Source organism: Anser brachyrhynchus, assembly GCF_964034855.1.
Source record: "Anser brachyrhynchus genome assembly, chromosome: 9".
Classification (NCBI taxonomy): domain Eukaryota; kingdom Metazoa; phylum Chordata; class Aves; order Anseriformes; family Anatidae; genus Anser; species Anser brachyrhynchus.
The window spans coordinates 5,583,489-5,604,328 of NC_137703.1; the positions used below are offsets into that span (position 1 = coordinate 5,583,489).

At 46.6% G+C, this 20,840-nt stretch overlaps 1 protein-coding gene across 1 annotated transcript in view; it reads left to right on the forward strand.

The window, feature by feature from the left end:
- Positions 1-20,840, forward strand: part of FNDC3B (fibronectin type III domain containing 3B) — a 183,968-nt gene that overhangs the window by 4,727 nt on the left and 158,401 nt on the right. The gene's annotated exons all lie outside the window — the stretch shown is intronic.

Genomic DNA, 20,840 nt, shown 5'->3' on the forward strand with positions numbered 1-20,840 from the left:
CAGGATCACCTAACCATTTCTCTTCTAACTGCCAGAACTTATTCCGCTTTACAAGTAACCTTTATTGTGGAAGCATATGCCTATTTGATGGCAATTCATATAACATAAGTGACCTTATGCTTGCTGACACTTGTGCTGGTGGTTATGAAGCATTACACAGTGCTTTTTGCTTGTTATTTATTTATTGATGTGGAATAATACAGCAGAGAAAAAAAGATGATAGCATTTGTAGAGGAGAGCACTGAATAGGTTTCCTTCTGGTGAGCCTGTATTTTTTTTTGCAGCATCATGTGGTGTCAACTTACAGAAGAGAATTATTTTTGATGTCTTGATACAAGCAAGCGAATGGTGAGCAAAAGCATCACCTTGTTAGAATAAATCATCAGCAGCGACATGATCAGAACCGCAGAGGTGGTAGGTTTAGGGTGTGCAATGCCTGAACTCAGCAGCCTGAATTTCCCCAGCTTCTGTCTGTAATACTGAGAGGTGGTGAGACTGAAAATCGAAGAAAATCAAATGAAAATCAAAAGCGCGCAGCTTGGGCTTGGCTTCCTCAAGAAGTGTGTGACTTAGTGTTCTGGTTTTCATGGATGTCAGTAGTAAATGCTGCTTGATACTGCCTTGAAAAAGAGTGAATGGTCTGAAATTAAGAACAGAGATGTCTCTCACTGGACAGTACCTCCACGTTAATTAAAGCAGATGAGAATGGCATATACCAACCTGTAAATGCTTTGGTTCAGCGCGCCAACAAACTGGGAGCATTCTGTAAGTGCTTGCTGTTTGGCTCTTCCAGGCGTGCTAGAAAGGACTGGATTCGTAAGCAGGGTGCTTCTGTTCACATCCTGAAATGGAAAGCGAGACCGGTCTCCCTTTGCTTCGTCTTCAGACCTTGGCTGGACGTTGGCCAGGTGCTGAAAGGCGACTTACGTGGGGGACCACTGGGGACTGAGGGTGGCCTTGAAGTGCTCTTGCACCTTCCCACTGCTCTGCTGCCTACAGTCCAAAGGGAGGGCACCCTGTGCTTCCAGTCATGCAGTTGAAGCACTACGGGCACATATATATATTGGTAGCACGGGATGCCCTCCTGTCGGACTTGAGGAGGCAGAGTAATTGTGTTTTCCCAGCACAGCGCTGCCTTTTGCCTGGGCTATCTATTTTGTCTTTCCTAAAACGCTTGCCTTATCGAAAGGACAGCTGACTTTCTGCTAGTTCTTTTCTGAAAATGTGTTTTAAATACTGAAGCACTTACATGTGGATGAACTTTGCTAAATGGAGCGAATGATGTGAGCTGGTAACTGTAGTATCGCTTTACAGGCCAAAATAACCCCCTGTAAATAAAGATGCACGAGTGCTTTGTCCCCAGTGCAGCTAATAGCAATGCTTTCGTGACAAGATCAGGCAAATCAGAATATATCTTGTACCTGATGCTGCTAGATCTATTTCAACTCAGAACCAGGCTTGAGACACAGTTAAATAATCACATGTGTTCGTGGCCCTGTTCTTGTGGTAGGTGAGTAGTTCCCTTGCTGGTTTTTGTTTTCTCCTGTGCTTTGAATGGTTTGGCTTGAGCACTAAAACTGTTGGTCTGGTTTCCCCCCATTCTTAATCCACTTCACGTATTAACGTATTAATATCCTGTTGCCTTGTGAGATACTCAAAGCTTCAAGGAAATGCTTTGATAGTCTAATTCCAGTAGATACATTTTTATTAATTGTATTAAAATTGGAAAAAGGGATAGAAAGCAAGGTGTTTTTCACCAAAATGTGTTGGTGCTGTTCCTCCAATGTACCGCACTGCCTATAACTGGAGATACCTTGGTGGGTTTTAAGGTGGGAAATTTGTTCTTACTTGTTTGCAGTAACTGAAGGGTGACAGCATGCTTCTTGAGGGCTGGTTTCCTTGGGGCCGTCCCCTGCGTTCAGCGGGGCGACACTCTGAGCTGTGCCAAGTCTTCTGCATTGGCAGGGTGACTAAGAAACCTGTTTTCAAAGCCTGCCTTGGGGAGTTACAAGTCTTTATTTTCTTGTGCTGGAAAGTTAGAAGATACAGTATCTCAGTCAAAAACAAACAAAAGGACCAACTGCTTCTTGCTCTGGGTTTTCACAGAATCTGCTTCTGCTTTGAGATCTGCCATCAGAGGACTTCTGCTTTTTTCCGCGCGCCACTTGCCTCTCCTTTCTTTAGCAAGCTTATTCATTAGCTAACTTTGGTTTCTGATACCAAGATAGGGTTCCCTTTTTAATTATATCTTAGCGTGATTTATGTTCTTCTATGGCTGTACACTAGTCGAAAAGCCACCCTCAGTCACGCAGCGAGCTCACTGGTGTCCTCGTGCCGCAGAGCAGGGCTGCGGAGTAGCACGTGGAGCCAAGAGGAAGCGTCCCCCCTGAGCAGCTGGCACAGTACGTGCACCTGGCAGACAAGGGAACCGAGGAGCTAGATGCACAGTGCTTTTTGGGCATGCTGCTTGCTCTCTCCTCCAGAGCACGTCAGATGTGGGCGAGGGATGGGCGCAGAAGCGTCGCTGCGGCGCGCTGCCTTCCCGCTGTCCTGCTCCTTCTGCTCCGTGCGCCTGATCACGCCGGGGGTGTGACGTGTGGCCCTTGCATGACTAAAAATGCAGGCATGTGGGTACCGGGTTATTTTGTGGGGGGAAACGTGTCCTTCCACACGTGCAGTGGGTGTGTGCTCAGCCTTACGGTGAAGGTGGCTAAGTCTTGGCTCTGAAGTGGGTCCAAATGACACAGGAAGGCTGTGGTATGTGGTCCGTGAGTACTTCCAGAAGAGCCCAAGTCTGATCCAGCAGGAGCACGGGGCGCTGCTCTCAGCTGTTAGGTTGTGTCACGGTTAATAGCATCCACCAGCCATCCACGCAGGGAGAGAAATCCGTGGGTGTCTTTCAGGAGCTGGTTTTGAGAAACGGGCCAGAAGTTTTCTGCTTGTTTGTTAAGGGTGTTTATGGACAAAGAGTTACAGAAAAGAAAATGAGAAATTGGAAATGCACTGAAGTGACCTCATGTTTTGGCAGTGATGTGTAGGAGGTAGCACACTGAGACCCAGGGGTGACAACGATGGGAAGAGTTGAGCTGCCAAAGGCTTACAGCACCGTGGATGGTCTACAGAGAATTAGGCCTGGAGAACAACCCAGATGCGGCCTAAGTTGCAGAAAGTTTGGTGGTATCTGTGATTAAGAGAAAGGGATGCCAAAAAAATCATGAAATTCAAAATAAAGGATAACTTTAAGTTGTCGGTCTGTTTGTGTTAAGGTCACTCATTCAGCAGGAGACAATGTATGTACATCTTCAGATCTTCTGTGGTTTGGAGGAGGCAAAATGGCACCAGTGTTGCAGATAATCTGCTGTACAAACGAGTTTAACAACGCTTAAGATTCCGGATCAGTGCAAAACGTCTCGAAACCTAAAAAAGTGACCTGCCACTTGCAGTATGCGCCATGAAACTACAGGCTTCCAGCTCCCTTCTGAAAAGTTCAAGCTTATCTTTTACCAGGTGGAAATTCATGTTAGATCTTCTGAGGACGAAGGATTAATTGCCCTGTTACGTAACTTTGTTTGCATGTTTTCCTCTCGGTTTATTTGTTACAAAACTAAAATGCATTTCAGTTCAAGAGGACCTCAATAAAGATGAAAACAAACCAACCAACTAAAAAACAAAACAAAAAACGCACCTCAAAACCACCTGAAGGACCAAACCAAAATGCCTTGATACTTCACGTTCTGGTTAAGTTCAGCTGCCGTTGAGGTAATGGTGTCTTACATCCAGAAGTCATAAACATCAGGACACAGGTCACGTCGTGCTGCGTTATTCTGGCACGGTGCTGGACCACACCAGGCTGCTCTTACCCTGCTAGGGAGGTAAATGGATCGCTGAGGTTTTTGGCTGCTGTGTGATATGTTCCAGGTCTCCTTCCTGACCATCTAGGACAGTGTTGTTAATGAACAGCCGGGCTATAGTGTTAATTATTGACCGTAAGTGATGAACAGGGAACTTCACAGCTAAGGAGGAAGAAGTCAAATGCTGAGGTTCTCAGCGAAACAAAACTTCTATGAAAGTTGGACGGAAGTGATCAGAGTTGTCAACAGCGCGCGCGTTATTGCATAAAATGAGCCTTGCTGCTTCTTTCTTGCATGTCAGCTTGTAGCAAAATCGACTTGTTTGATTCTGCTCTGCACATGTTTGTTTTTGTAACTCCGTGTGCTGCTGTAACGGATCTTTATTATTGCTTATTAAGTTCACTGGTGCTTCTGATGACTGCACAAAAGATAAACATCCTCTGACTTTTAGGCATAGAGAGCAGATCTGTTCCTCCTCTGAAGCCCATCCGCGAGGTCGGTGTGTCCTGCTGGGGCGGTGGTTGTCAGCGCACCCCCAGCTGCTAGGATTTCTGCCGTGGAGAGGAGCGGTCTTGGGGCCTAATTCAATTTTCTCCCTTCTGCAGGGTTTCGTGTGCACAGTGTTTGATCTGTACCCTTTCCTCTCTCGGTTAACAGAGCTGGACATTCTTGTCCAGGTCTTCAGCTGCTTGCTCAGTGGGCAGGAAATGGTCCTAGGAGTGGAAATTATGCAGCTGGACGGAGCGGGGCGAGGAGCGCCGTGCCGCGTGTAACCACCAGGACCTCTGATCTTTTCCACAGCAGCCATCTCTCTTGGATAAAACACAGGAGTCAAGTCATCCAGATGCTTGTGCAACCACAATCTCTTTAACATACAAGACGGCTACGTTTTAATTTTTGTGCCTCTGAATAGGTTGCTTCAGTGGATGTGTGAGAGCTGCTATGTTACTGGAAAGGCAATATTTGTACATACAAAACACTGAAGTTAGACATCAACAGTTTCACTTCCTTTTGGCATTTCTTGATTATGCAGTCAGACAGGATGATATTATGCTCTAAAAAGTTGCTGTAAAACATTTTTCGGTTTCTCTGACCTTCCAGACTGTTACGGCCTTGTCTCTGCTGGCAGATACCTCGGTCCCTTGCCCTCTCTCTTCGTAACTCCCCATTTGTCTGCTCCCTTTTTCCTCCCTTAGATTTTTATAGTATATAACTTTGCTTCAGTGCATCCTGAGTTGCTGGGTTAGTATAAGGGGACAAAGATAAGGCTCTGGAGAGACCTTAGGGGTGCCTGTCAGTGCCTAAAGGCAGGGGAGCTGGGGAGGGACTCGTGCTCAGGGAGTGAAGTGGCAGGACGGGGTAGCTGCTTTAAGCTGAAAGAGGGGAGGTTTAGATTAGACATTAGGAAGAAATTCTTTACTGTGAGGCCCTGGCCCGGGCTGCCCCATCCCCGGCGGTGCCCAAGGCCAGGCTGGGTGGGATTTGGGCAGCCTGGGCTGGTGGGAGGGGTCCCTGCCCATGGCAGGGGGGAGCTGGGGGGCTTTGAGGTCCCTTCCGACCCAAACCAGTCTGGGATTCTGGGATTTTGTACTCAGTCAGAAAGCATATAGGGATGGCAGATTGGATCTGTCAACATTCATTCACTTCTGTCCTCTGGAGAATGCTTTTTAAAAAAATATGTAATTAATGGAAAAGAAAAGTCTTAATTGTGCTTCAGTGTCCTGGCTCCTCAGCAAGGCCTCACAGGAGTAATCGCTGGCTGTAAATCCGTCAGAGACGTAAACAACACGGAGACATAAAGGCCTGTTTAAGCCAAAAGGCGGTGTCAGCAGATAAATATCTATCATAAAGCTATCAATAAATAAAACACTTCTGCAGAATTTGATCAAAAAACTTTGTCCAAAACCAGTCCAGCTGTCAAATAGGCGACGTCTTACGGCACGCAGGAAGCCCTGACTAGTTCTAACATAGAGATTTATGCACAGCTGTGAAAGAATGTGTGGCATCAGAAATTTCATATACGAATAAAGAGTGTACAAGCGGAAGACTGGTTTCAGTGAAGTGTGAGGACAGAAAAAGACCTGTCCTGGCATATTGTGTGATGGAAATACTTCACACGTTTGTTGCAACAGCAAAATTAAAACGCGAAACAAAATACTTCTTTTTTTTTTTTTGAATGAATTGATGTTGTAATGAAAATGTTTTTTCAGTATACAGCTATGGTCACAGTGGAATTTCGTTCCTATGTGCTGTTACAGATATTTATTTACTGGTAGAAGATCCTGATGTAGCACAACTTCAGAAGAGGAGATAAGTAGTTTTCAAAGAGCTTTGAATATCAGGTCAAATAATAAAGGTGTTTTCCAGAACTGCTTTGTGGAAGCAGTGGATCACTTACCAGAGTAAAGCCTGAAGGTTTGTATCCAAAATTTTACTAATGATAACCTCTAGGAAGGAGCATATTAATTTTGGGGTAATCACAAACTTCAAAGCAAAATCAGAATACGAGATAAACTTTGTTTATGCTTTGGCTTAGAAAAAATAAAAATAACAAGATCAGTATTTCACAAATGTGACTTTCAATATTTAAAAATCAAAATATCTGAATCTGTATTTGCTGGAAGGTGGAATGTACCCTGAAATACAACATGAATGTTTAAAAAGAAAAAAAAATGAAATAGATCAGTGAACAGATGTGCAGTGCTGAAGTAGGAATATTTTCTGCAATATGGAAAGGAGAACCCAAAGTGGGTCACCTGCAATATCAAGAGTGGCTCTACAAACACAACAAATTACTTCTTATGCTTGCATCAGTACTCTGGAAGAAGAAAAATCAGCATGTAGTGAAGGCATTATCTAGCTAATTGCTTGGTAGCTAGACTGAAATTGCTTTAATACTGGCCTGTGCTGTTCCCTTTCTCAGCAGACGTGCTTTTGTCAGGGGGTAGTTACCGTTTCTTGGGAAGAGGAGCAGGCAGCGAGTCCTTGTGCAGCTTTCGGCTGAGCGTTGTCCTCTTACAAGGACTCCCAGGAGCGTGCTGGCAGAGCTGCTTTCAGTGACTGAGCTGAGTTTTGGGGGGTTTTGTTCCAAATAGTCAGGTTTCTCTTTAAATGAGACATGTCGATGACATTTAATATCACGCGATGTGCTTTCATTTATGAGCTACTTGGGGGGGGGAGTTACTTTATTTGTTTTTATGTTAATGTGGAAGAATCGGGAGCTTGTTTTCATCCATCAGGGCTGGAGACTTGAAACAAAAGCCCAGCAAACTTCCAGATGGCGGCAGATCCTGGATGTGAGCTGCTGCCCGGCACAGCTCAGCGAGCCTCCCTCCATCACCTAGCTGCTGCCAAAACATCTGCCAGACGCGGCTGTTCTTGGTGTCCCCCGGCATGGGGAAGAGGCAGGAGCAGTACCTGGCTGTGGGAGCTGTGGGTGAGACCCTTGTGGCAGAGCAGGAGTTGGCTTGCGAGCTCCCCAGGGCTGCAAGATGCCCCCCTCGAGCAGGGGCAGTGGTCTGTGGCCTCTCCTCTTTCCGTAAGAGGAGGAAATGCTGTTCACTGGATGATCCCGTCTACTCCCATGGCTTATCGTGTTTCTTTTTGTTTTGATTGTTGTGCCCAACTCTGATTTGCCTGGCTTGTATCCGGTTCTGGCTGTTCTGTGATGTCTGTCCCTTATCAATACTGCAGTGCTGAGCTGGTGCTGGTGGCGTGCTGGCACCTGTGGTACGGCTCCTTCCCAAACACGCTGTCAGCCCTTGGGTTAAGCCGTGGTCTGTCAGCTAGCCGGTTCTTACTGCACGGGAGATATTTCATTTTGATTGTAGAGCGCTAACTCTTTTATCAGCGTGGCACGGCACTAAGTGAAACGCTGGCTGCAGAGCAGACACATGCTAACACAGCTATCGTTACCCACCGAACGGGTAATCTCTTCACGGAGCGCGCTTGGCTTTGTTTGACAGGGCCTGTTTTATTAGAACAACGTTGTTGATTATGTTCGTATCTCGGAGTTCCTTATCGGCAGGACCCTCCGTTGCCTTCTGATTGTTTTATCTGGAAGCTGTGCCCACTAATGGCATGTAATGGCACCAGGCGTCCTGCTCCCCTCCCAGCCGGTGCTGTGGGATCGGCCCCGGGCCTGCTGTCAGTGATGGGGCCAGGCCAAGGGCTGGATCAGGCCTGAACTGCGAGCCTTCGGGGCTGACTTCGTCACGGAGGTAACCCATCTGTCTGCTACAAGTGCGTTTTGTGCCTCCTTCCAAATACCGAGTGGAAAAACTTGTTAAATGCTTTTTTTTTTGAAGCCAGCATCATTAGCTGTATCTTCATGTCTGTTTTGCTGTGGGGTTGTACCACTATTAGATTTCAGGCTTTCCTAATTTATTTTAATAAACATAGTTCATCTTCTAGTGTCCTAAAAGTTGTGATTATTTTTTCTCATTATTTGTCTTGCCCTCACTCGCCAATTTTCTGTAGTTTTAGTTCACTTTGATCACCGTCTGTTCTTCTTTTCCTCCTTTACCCGTTTTTATTCTGCATTACATTTAAACTGTCTTCATTTTACCACTAAATCAGGATGGGTTTTTAGCCAAAGTTTCCCTCTTTCTTAAATGAGAGGATTGTGCTTTTTCTTTTGTAATTCTCTTTTTAAAGAAACAAACAAAAGCCTTACATTCATAATGAAGTTAAACCTCAGTTTTCCCTTCTCAGTTCTGATCAGTTTTGGGAAATAAGCATCCCTTGTTTTTAAGCGTAAGGAGCCTGTACTAGGCGCTGTGAATTTCCCTCTAACAGTATGTGATGGCGGTGCTGACTGGAAGGGCCTCGCGGGGTGACCCTGCCGGGCCGCGAAGATGAAGCTTCCAGCCGTGGAGAGGGTTGGGTGTGCAGGATCCAGAAGGATAAGAAAACCAAGAGGTTTTTTTTCTCACGTCTCGCATATAAGTCTTGTATGTACAGTGCAGGGAAGCTTTTGTTTGCTCTTTAAGCTACGTTTTGAATTCTCTTGTGTGGCGTAAATCCAAGAGCTCTCTCAGTGCACCGCAGGCAGCAGGGGAGGAAACTGTTTCACAAGTATTTGCCGTACAGAACTTGAAGGCTCACCTCCCTCAGGTAGTTAAACATCGTGGTACAAGGAAAGGAGGTGCTGTGCCCCACCTCTGCACGCCTTTTGGTAGATGTACAAGGAACTGCGTGTCCATGGCCCGTCAGGTGGCGTTGCTGCGGGAAGGCAGGCGCTGCCCCCAGCTCGGGGTGCTGCTGTCGCCGCTTCTGCTGCGGTTCAGGAGCACGTGTGGGGCGCTAAGGGAGCGCTGCCGCTGCCGGCCCAGTGCTTCTGATCCCCGCCGTGTGGCACCTTCCCCGCCACCACAGCACCGGTGCTGCCAGAAGTCGGGATGTCGGTGATCGTTCTTCCTGTCCTCTCCTCCCCTAGCCGCCAGCTCCCACCCGAAGTAAAAGGGCTAAGGGAAGGTGGACACACAGACATCAGAGGTGGGACTTTCTCATGGTCTCCTCGGTGTTGTGGCACCTCTCTACTGAGTGTGGGGTTCCTGTAGTCAGCCTTCGTAAGCGATAGCTGATTTAAAGAACACTTTGGCTAGTCTGTGTTTCTTCTTTCTTAAAGAGGAGGAGACTGAGTCATTTAGCTACCTGTCAGGATATCGAAATTTCTTCATACTCTGAAACTGCTTTTTGTTTTTCAGATTTGATGGGAGGGGCTGTTCTGTCCTCTGTAAGAAAGGCCTTCAGAAAAGCTCTTCCCTCTTTCTCCTGCACAGCTTTAGGCGGAGATCTTGTCCGTCTTTATATTTACTCAGCGCGAGGTGCACCGCACTGACTGCTGCCTCGTCGTCACCGGAGCGGCGCGTACGGCAAAAGCAGCAAGAGCCAGGAGCTGCAGGAGCTGTACGAGCTGCAGGCAGGGGCTCCCCCATCCCGGCTGCTCTTCGGGGCACCCTGGCAGCCCCTGCGACCAGCGGTTCTCCTGTGCTGTTTCAGGAGAGAAGCTCTCTTGTGCTCTTCTGTTACCCGTGGTTGTCCAGACGTGGCTGTCAATTTATACGTTTTAACTCTGTGTGGTAAGAGCATCTCCTGATTATTTGCTGCTAAAACGTGGTATTTAATAATGACTTGAAGGCAGAACTTCAGGCAAATGGGAAGAAAGCGTTTTGTAGATAAAGCTTGGTCGCTGCTTGTTAATTAATGTCTGTCTTTTGTCGGGGATAATTACTGCAGCATTGGTAGGAGATAAAAGTTCAGACAGAACGCAGCTGAGCTGTAATCTGCTTATGTTGAAGCTCGAAATAGTGAAGGGGATATTTGACTTGAAGTGATTGTCCTTGGATGTCTGACTGCTGTCCTCACGGTTCCCCTTTGCTCCAGGCGGAGGAATGGCATGCTTTGAAGCGCAGGCACAACTCTAATGCAAAAATACCGAGCTATGAATAAATAACAGAGAGGTATCTATAATAGATCTATATTCGTGTGTTGGATTCCAGGTTGTGCCCAGAACTATGGGAATTCCTAACAACATCGCCTTTAAGTAATATCCTTCTTTGTTAGAAACCGGAGCTGATAGAGTGCAACCAAGAAGCACTCTGAGAAACACAGCAACACTTAATGAAGTTTTTTTTCTGTTGCCTTTTTTAATCTAGGAATATAGTCCTTAGGCCTTGTTTCCCTATACATGTGTACACAGAGAGGTCTGCCCTTAAAGTCGTGGGCTTAGTGGATTTTGGCAGAGTTGAGGTAGGTTTTCCCCAGTGCTACTACCTTTGGGCTAGCTCAGTGCTGCTCAGTCCCTTGCACCATCCCAGATGTGCTTTGGGCAGCAGGCTCTGCCGTGCACCAGGGTGGGTGGAACGACTTACATATAGGCACGAGAGAGGTCTGGGATGCTGGATGTCGGAATGAGAAGATCTGTGTAATGCAGAAGGAATTCCAAGCATCTTTTTGGTTAATTTTGTTTTGTAGAGTACTGCTAATATGGCTTGATGGGAACATGTGTATTGACTGCAGCTTAAGGTTTCTCCATTATTTCTAGAAATAGTTCTGTGAATTCTTCCCCAGAATCTTCTTGAGTTGCAAATAATTGGACTTAAGTCAAAACAACTCCATAAAGCCCATTTTTTTTAACCTGTATTAGTTTCATTGAACCACTGTGCATGCCTTGACAAATACTCCAATATTGAATCTGTTTTACTCCTAATGAAAGAATTCTGATCTTGTCTGATTCACTTAGATTGAGACTTTCCTACGGTAGGAACTGAATTATACGGTGCTTGGCGTTCTGTACTGAAGCTTTCTTTTTTTCCCCTAACAAGGAAAGGGGAAAGGAAATATGTAAGGAAAACACATTTGGACAATATTTGCAAATGGTACAAGGACGTGCCTGTGCAAAATGTACCCTTCCTGTTTGCGGGGGCACAGAAGGATTCTGAATGCTACGTTTTTGTGACCGAAGTAGAGATGCTGGCTTACAGGTTTCTTGTTTGTTTTTGTTAAAAGTTACAAAACAACTACTCAGAAAAGGGTATCAGAAACATACTTGCCATTTAGACTCTGTGAAACTGAATTTGGAAGGAAGTCTGAGGTGCCTTTATATTCTGAGCTCTGAAACGCTCCGTTACCTTTTCTCCTTCCTTCACTTTCCTGCCGCTGTTTAACTTCGGTAGCGATTTTTCAGGTTGTAATAATAATAGGAATTTGACAAGCCTAGAGGTAGCCTTTTCTCTGATAGAAATCAGCAGAGCTTCATTGTTTTCAGGTATTTGTTCCTGAACTGTGACATTTTTAAGCTGTTAAAATGCCATTGTCGGTGCTCTGATAATCTTCAATGGCTTCCGTTCAGATTGTGCGCTCGTGATTGATAAAGTCAGACAGATCCTTTCTTATCTTGAGTTATTCTAGGGCGTTACTTGGCTATTTTAGCTAAATACTTAGCTCAAGCTGAGAAGTTTTAATAAAGAGAGTAGCATAAGGTGTTTTCTAATAACGCACGCTCTTTCATCGTTCCTTGTTTTCCCCCACTCTACCCAAATCTAAAGAGCAGAGCATCCTTTTGCAGACGGAATGGGCACCAGGGTTCGGGTGATGATGGTGCCTGTGTGGGGCCGGCCGTGTATCAGAGGAGGTCCTCCCTTCCATCAGTTTAATTCCCTGTGGGTGTTCTTGTTTTTGTGCCTAAAAATGAACTTTGTTGGGTGCCAGCCACTCACTGACGATTAATCTGCCAAGCAAGGAAGAAAAATCAGTTTCTAATCTCTGTGGAAATAAAGGAAACGGATACAACAAGGTTGAAATTCCCCTGGTCCGTAGCACTGGAGAACCATTCGATAGACAAAGAATGCAATAATGGGGGCTGAGGTTTTTGAAGAAATGTTCCCCTGAAGAATTAATACCTGTCAACACTAGCTTTTCAGTGGGCTTAATGATTATGTCTGAAGATTGAGATGCTGCTTGGAGAATAAAAGCTGAAGATACAGGAGAGTATCCAATTTATATGAATATTGGAGGAGAACTCAATCTTCTCTCTCTCTCTGTCTTGAAAGGAGTTTTATGGCATAAAATAGTCATTGAGGTAGCACGGAGGAAGCCTTAAATCTTAGGAATTTGTTTCAAGTTTGTCGATCAGTGGATTTAACATCTCTTCTAAGAAAACTGTGATGTTTGTTTATCAGGCGTGGATTCTTCGGTGGATGGAAAAGATCTCACTGCACCTCAGCAGAAAGATCTTAACAATCGCGTTAGTTTCGTAAATAACTGGAAAATAACTTTTTCTTTCCAGTATTACTCAGCACTGGTGTTTAATTGGATTGTTTTGATTAAATTAGCAAATAGCATATTTTTCTGGGCCTGTATTGTGTTGTACACTTGAACTGATAGGATATAATTAGACACTTCATTTCGTTTCCATTTGACATCTTTTAACTAATTAGTTACTTGGATCGCTTTCTTTTGCGTTTCTTTATTTTCGGTTGATTAAGTGCACTTTACTTAGCTTCTCCGAGGGTACAAAATTAAGAGCGTGCTAATTGCACAACGGTCCTGGCACGTATGGGCTGCCTCGGTGTCACCTAAGGACAAAGACTTCGCCGCCGGCATCGCGGGCGCTCCTCCGTGCCGGCGCCCGTGGGCAGGTGTGTCAGCAGGCGCTGCGCCCTGCCAGCCCTCCTCCTCTTCCTCGCCCGGCAGTCTAGTCGCAGCTTGCTGGCGATGGCTAAAATAAGCCCCCACCCATGGGGCGGATGGCTTTCAGCTCTTAAATATTCAGGCTCGCTGCTTCGAGGACCTCGGGGTGTCGGTGGTGAGGTGCTGGAGCGCTCTCAGAGGGGTCGGGACCCAGGGGTGTGGGTTATGCCTGAAACCCTTACACTTCATTGAGAGTGGGGGGGTTTCGACGGGTTCGTCCACGAACCCATTCGTGGGTTCTGCCACGAATTCCAGCACGTTGTGCTCGCGGGGCATTGGGCGTCAGAGAAATAAAGCTACAGCTGGGAAATTGTGAGTACGACGTTGCTAGAAGTGAGCTTCCCCCAGGCGTCGAGTATGCTGGAATAAATGAAACTGTTACAAAACGCTCTGCTTTGTGCACAGATCGAGGCGTAATTTGTTTGGATTCTGGTTTGAACATCAGTTATTGATGTGAGGCACTGAGCAGGATCTAACTTCTGCCTGGTAACAAAGCGAAGCCAACAGAAACGAGAATTAAAAACCACTGAAATTTTACTTTTATTGCTCTGCAGACTGAAGTCTGAGTGCATCCAAGCCTCCGGTGTCGGGACAAGATGCGTGCCTCTTTCTGGAGAGCTGCCTTTCAAGAGAAATTCCACTGTTTTAAGACAAAACCAAAAAACTTAACACTTGAGTTGTGATAGTGAATCAGGTCTGAGGAAGTGAATTTAGGTGTAAAAGAACAACAAAGAGCTTAACAGCTAGAGGCCCTGGTGCTTGGCAGGAGCTGCCTTCCAGAGAAAACCCACCCTTAGCCCCGTGGAGCTGGGGCAGTTCTGCCACGGGTGTTGGTTTGAGAGCAAAGCACAGGCAGCCACCAGGGCGGAAGCTTTGAATGTCAGCATCCTGCAGTCTGTTGCGTGAAGAAATACACAGATGACAAGATGTCTCGATGTGATATTCTAATTTTGTACAAAATAGTCAAAGATAGATGAGGTTTTTATGTGTCAGGACAAAAGCTGACTATCTCAGGTGGTAAGAGGATCTCTTCAAACCTCCTGAGATAGCTGATCTTATTGCTAGAAACCTCAGGTCTTGGTAAGATCTTTCTTTTTTAATTTTTTGAAGTATATTTCAGACTGATCTTGAATAAAAGTGCCAACAACAAATATTTTCTTGGCCAGCAAGTGTAGCCTATTACGCTTTTTTGGGGTCTCTTTAGAGGCAGCAGGTAAGAATTCCCTTTAAAACTTTGTAACGGAATGAAGCTTTTTTTGTGTAAATATAAAACTTAGTGATTTCTTATTTTTTTTCCTTCTCAATGTTGCCCCATCACAGTCCCTCTTGCTGTGAACGGTTCTGAGGAGCAGCCCCCCTTGGTCACCGAAGGGCAGTAGCTGCAGCCCTGAAATTTGTGTTAATGTCAGCATTGCTTTTTTTTCCATTCGTTTTTGTGAGCAGAAGTGTGAACTTCCTAAGCCTTGACAGGAGGATTCGCCTGTGCAGAGGGAAGAGCAGGAATCCTACATCTCACCAGTCTCCTTGTAGTGTATCTTAAAGCCGGATTTTGACGCTCGCATATCCAGAGCTTGCTTTGGCTCTCAGGTGTCTGAGCCCTGACCAAGGGGTAATTAAAAACTGGTAAAGATCAGCTGCGTTAATCTCACGTGGGCCATGGTCGAGCGAACGTCTGTGGGTGTGCTCTGTCACAAGAGGGGTGCAGGAGGCTTCTCTGACAAAGCTTCTCCCTTTGGTCCGGTGTAGCTGTTTAAGCCTGTATATCTGTGCGTTCACATTTGGGCTGTCTTGATGAAATCCCCTCTAACACGCTTACCTGTGGAAAGGGGGATGGCTGACAGCAGGCCCCCAAAGAGAGAACAGCAAGGGCGTGGAGTGGAAGTGCTGCGTATTAGAGGCTGGATCTGGATGTCTGTTTATTAGAATAATAAAAGGCACTTTAAACCCATTTGAGAAACATTTATTTATAAAGATCCAAGTATCACGACTGCAGTTCTGTGCTGCCGGAATCCTTCCTTCCTTACCTCGAAGTGCCGGGGCAGGGGTGCTGAGTGGTGACCCTGTTCCAGAGGTGCCAGCTCTGTCTCCGCGTCCAGCTGTGAACTTCGGCCCTCCTCACCACGTTAGGAGGCAACGAGCTCCATAGGGCCCTTAAAGGGCGTTAATCCTGATTTTAATGAGTGATTTTCAGATTGCTCCGCTGTTGGGTAAGAAACAGAAACTACTGACGGCTGAGAAAATGTGCGATGTGAATCATCGATCGGGGCATTGTTTCGCTGCGGCCCGAAACTGGTCAAGCAAGGCAAAGTTGCACAGTAAGTTAAAACACGGCTATCGCCCGATATCTCTACGATGTAATCGGCGACTTTAATAAAAGCTGAACGTTTCTGTGCAGTCGCTGTTACCGCAACAGCCTGATGAAGAACACGCTTTTTTTCAGTACTGGCTGGCCACCCAGGAGCCAGGATAACCAGTGCGGGTAAGGCACCAGGGACCACAGCAGGAACACCGTGCAGGGAGTTAAAGTCTCATCAGACAACTTGATTTTACAGCCTGGGGTCTGTTCCCGTGCCTCTTGGTCCATCCCGGGGGCTGGCCGGGGTGCCGAGGAGTGGGCAGTGGAGGTGCCGGCCCCAGCCCTGCCTGCCGGGAGCCTGCCGCAGCTGGAATGCGGCTCCTCGGAGGGCCAGGATGTTTGCTTTTGTCGAGTGCCCTTGTTGAGGAAATTGAGTGAAGGGATCTCTTGAAAGGCCAAGCCACCTCCATAAGATTAGGCCGTTAAATTACGCTCTACGATCCTCATCTTAAAGCACCTTATCAGGAGAGGCTGGGGAGGATGTACTCGTGCTGGCGGGTGTTGCTCGGGGAGCAGCGTTGCTTCTCCTCTCTTCGGGCTGTAACACAACGAGTGGCATCGAGAGCGGTGGAGGGGGAACCCTGAAGGAGCTGTTCCCTCTGGCATGGCGGGTAGAGGCAGGACAACGTGCCGAGGAGCCCTTTCCATCTGCCTGAACGCAGCGCGCGCTGAAAGCCGGCCTTCACGAAGACAGATAAGGAAGAATGCATAATATTTTAAGTATCGTAAGGCTGGATATCCTTCACTCAGGATATTTCCTGTCCACAGGAATTTATTTTTCAACTGTATTATTGGCAGAAAATCCACAAAATGGAAGGGGGGAGGGAAACTTGCACATTTCAGCAGAAGACGGGAAGTTTCTAGTTCTATCACATTAACTAGTTGAAGAACTAGGAAGGCTTTGGAGAACTGAAAACTTGGGCCTTTTATGTAGCTGTGTGCTAGCACGCCTTGTTGCATATGGAATAGGCAGGGTTTTGTATTTATCGCTGTCAGCAAGGTACAACAATGAACCATTAGCTTAAAATGGAAAAAAAGTGGGGAAAAAAAAAGACTTTAGAACATTGTTACCGAAAAGGGGCTGACTTTGAAGGGAGCCAGAGCCTCAGGACAGGCGTAGCTGGTGCAGGGCTTTCCAGGCTAACTTCCACCTCGGTCTTCGGCACGCTTTGCCTTTGTGTCCCTAAAGAATTAAAGCCTCAATCATAAAGCAGGGTTTAATTAGCAATTTGTGATCTGGTTAATCCTTTGGTGAAACTAAATTGTAGCTAGCATTGCTGCTGCCGCCTTCCGTGTCTGCTCGCTTGTAGCACCGGGGGGTCAGCGGCCGGGGGAGCAGCAGAGAGGTGCCCGTAGCATCCTGCCACAACTCTACCTCCGTCAGGCTGCTTGTGTACCCTTCCTGCTGGAAACTGAGGACAGGATCCATTTAAATGTGGCTGCGTGTGCTGGGATAGCCTTTGCTAACAAAGGCCTACGGCTACTAAATACAATGAGAACTTAGTGTTTACCATCATTTTTCCCTTTGTTGCTTTTGTGTATTGAGCAACAAGCCCTTCCATAAAGGATTCTCTTGCCTGTAGACATATGTCAGTTTAGCAATTAATGCATTAAACATGCAGTTAGCAGCTTGGCAGAATTTACAGAAGCTCGAGTAATGAAGGGGCATTAACAAAGTACCCCTGTTGTTATCGTCCATATACTACTAAAAAGAGAACAAAAAAGTAAGTATATGGAGTCCTTGAGCTTACAGCTGGGCTTTGTCTTTGGAAGCAGAAGGATTGCGGCGTGCGTTAGAACTCACCCCATTTCTGTCCACCCTCAGCACCCAAGAAAAGGCTTCCAAAGCCAACCCCGAGCTCACCGTGCTGAGACTGCATTTTTTCGGCTGTAACGTGTTAAAACAGAAATCCGCGCTGATGAGAACATTTCAGTAGTAGCACAGAAATGATGTGGAATCCTCGGTATGTGCCAGTGGCAAGAGCCGAATTCCCCGGCCGCTCGCTCTTTTGAAGTGAGCGCTGGTGAGGCTCTGGGGCGCGGGCTGGCTTTGCCTCGGCGCTGAAAGACGCTCTCTGGGGCTACAGGTTTCTGTAGCAGGTTAAATCCAGGAAAATGAGAGGGAGGATTCGAGCCTTTTTTCTCTCTTATCACCGGGCTTTCTAGCAAAAATATCTCCACCGCGATTTCTTGAGTAGTTCTTTTGAACTCCCTTATTTCTGAGCGTGGTTTAAGCCTTCGGAGGCTCTTGAGATAAAATAATGAGATTATGCTTCTGTACGTAGCACATGTATGTGCGTGTGTCTGTGTATGCATGTGTGCGTCATGGCTTAGGTGCAGATCTCGCACCTCTGTGACCACGCTCGGGCCTTTACTCTCCCGTTTCTAGACAGCGGGTGCTGAAGACGCCAGAAGAAGCTGTAGGAGTCTTTAAAAGGTGTGTTGGGTTGGTGAACGGTGGCCTGACACCGCTGTACCGAATAGATCCACCTTTCTGGGGAGGTGAGGGGACACTGGTGTTCCTCTGAGTGCCCAGCTGGGGGTCTAGCAGTGATTTCCAAGGACCTGCTCTGCATCTTTGGCTTCTGACTGCTGATACATATGTAGGTGTATGCTTGTACGTGGCCTCTACCTGGTGTTTGACCGCACCTTGAACCAAATTAAACATAACCTGAAATAAAGCCTTTGCCCGTTTGTCTGATGGGAGCTCTCTCGCTGTATTGCTGCGTTATCTGTTTCCGAGTGGGTAAATAAGCGATGACGGAGGCAGGTCCCCGCTGCGGTATCAGCCGCAGATCTGATCTGACGGCTGGGACATCGCGTCGCACGGCGCTGCCACTGACTCATCTTTTTCCCATGGTGGCTCTTCAGAGAGGGCAGGGTGACTTCTGCCGCCGGTTCCCAGGCTGCTGGCTCGTCTACACGCTCTGCTCTTCGCCCCGCCAAGCAGCTCTGCTGCCGGACACCACCAGGTTTCTGCACTTTGCTCAGTTTTCTGTTAATCTTCAGGAATTCCTAATCCTCTTACAACCCAGTGATGGTTCAGCGTTCGTGCCCTGAGCAGAATGCAGTTGGTGGCTGTACCAAGGCTTGCTTTGTTTGTTATTGGTGGAAGTATTTTCTCGGTATCTGACAGGTTCAACCCGCTAGCGTTTGTCAGAAAAAGGAAATTGCTTGTGGCAAAATGACTTCTCTTAATTTAATCAATTCAAGAAGTGTTCAAAAATAATCTTCTTGACCGATGCCTCTCAAAGCATCCTTAATAATAACTGCATTGTAGTCTGCTCGGCTCAGATGAGAATGAGCGTCATTCATTATTTTTGATCAAGTACCCTTCTGAGATTTGTGCCGTAATGTGTAAGGATGAGCAGGAGGAAAATCAGAGCATTCATCTTCTCTTCAGCTACAGGAATTCCAATTTAAAGACAAAAGCTGGAGCAGGTCGAGCTTCTCATTTAAATGGTAATAAATCTTGTTCTGCTCTTCCCTGAGCAGGGAGGCCACTGGGAGGGAAGTGACTTGCAATGGTGCTGGATTTTTTTTGGAGCCAACTGTTGAGTGCTTACAACTGTAATAAGCAATAATTATTCCTTGCTGTGGCAGCCACTTATGTACAGCAAACGTGATGAAGTAAGGTACCTGGGGGTGGTGGGGAAGCGTGCCCAGCAGCCTGGGATAGAGAAGCGAGGACTCGATTCAGCAGTGCCTAGGAACAGAGGACGGGGTTAGAGGAAAAATCCTATGGTCAAAGTTCCATCTGGGACAGTGGAAAAAATCAGTCAAAATTCATTAGGGATGAGGGAATTTCCTTAATGAGCGTCAGGAGGGGGCTGAGCTGCCGAACAGCTGTTGGGTAGCGGAGGGTTTCCCTGCACCGCGCTCCCTTGCTTACGTAGCCACCGGCATCCTGTTTGTCAGAGCTCTGGGGGTGAGCTCCTGTGGTGTTTGTACCTTGACCCCAACCCTCCTAAACTGCTTGTTTTTTAAGCTGAGGTCATTCTCCCCAACCCCATGTTCTAAGTTGAAGGCCCATTTCTTGAGATTTGGATTTATCTACATCTTTTCTTTTTTTTAAGATGCAAAGCTAGTTTTTTCCCTCTGCCTTTCCCAAGTACTTCCACTTCAAAATTCTAGCTAGAATTACAAATGTACTATTTTTCAGAGAGCATTTTTGTTTGTTTGTTTTAATTCTTCTTTCCAGAAAGCTGAAGTGCTGTAGAAGGTTTTTGTGAGACCTGTCACCGGATGGGTAAATATGAGATATCATAAAAGTCAAAATGACTTTGTTTAGAAGGACCCAAGGGTAAAATCTGGTTGCCCGTGACTTCGTTCGTGACTAGTCTTCTCCTAGGTGCAGTGGATCTACCTCACTTAAAAGCAGCACGCATGCTGCTCATGCCAGCCTAGGAGATGGCTAACGCTTCCCTTCTGAAAAGCAGGGGAGGGGAGAAATGTTCAGGACCAGGGGTAGGGTGCAGAATTCCAGTGGCACAGCTAACAGGGGCGGGAAGGGGATGACCGCTGCTGCGTGGATGTATTAAAATCCACCGGTGTTCGGTAAGGAGACCAAAGTACCTGCTGTCATGCCAGCCTTTGCATGGGTTCCCTCTCCAGAGCACAGCTTCTTCATTTGGGTGGAGTTTTGAAGTTTATTTGAATGTTGACAGCGGGCTCTTGCACCTCTGAAACTTGGTGTGCAGCTCTGCAAATGAACTTCCCTGAGTGCAGTGAACGAAAATGAAATGAGTTGTGTGCTGCACGGAGCTGAGAGGTTGCTTTGCTTTCTGCTTCTCGGCCGTTTAATTTTTTCGCTTGAATAGGATTGTGTAATTTAAGGGATGCAGAAAGCCGACTTTGCGTTCAAGGGTTGGATTGACTTTGTTGGACCTGAATGTGGATGTACCAGCAGGGAAGCACAAACGAGCACAACTGTCCCCCTTGTCATTAAATAAGAAGTTTGTATTAAAAAAGTATCACAGTGTCACTGTGCAGAAATTCACCTTCCTTCACCTAGCTCAGTTTCTGTTTCTTATTATTGCGTGGTTATGTCCTCGGTGTTTTAGAAAGCAGCAAGATCTCTGGCTATCCATCTGCGGACCTGCTGGAAGACCATAACAAACTTTTTTTTCTGTTTCATTTCCTCCCCTTCCTTCCCTGAATATTTTCCTACCTTTCAGCCTAAGCTCGCGGTAACAACAAGCCGTGGCAATGTTTTCCCCTGTTCCGGAGCTGAAAGCGGTGAGGTCGCAACTGCAGGTAAGGCGTTTGGGATGCTGTTTGGCAATTAAAACAGCAAAGGACCAGAAACCGAACAGGCTGCTCTCAGATTGACCCTTTCAGGGGTTATTTCTGAAGGAGCCTGACCGCGCATGCTGCAAGCTGGAGGTGTGCTCTTGTTGTTCAGGGCTTAGGGGAGTTCTCACCAACCTTCCGAAAAC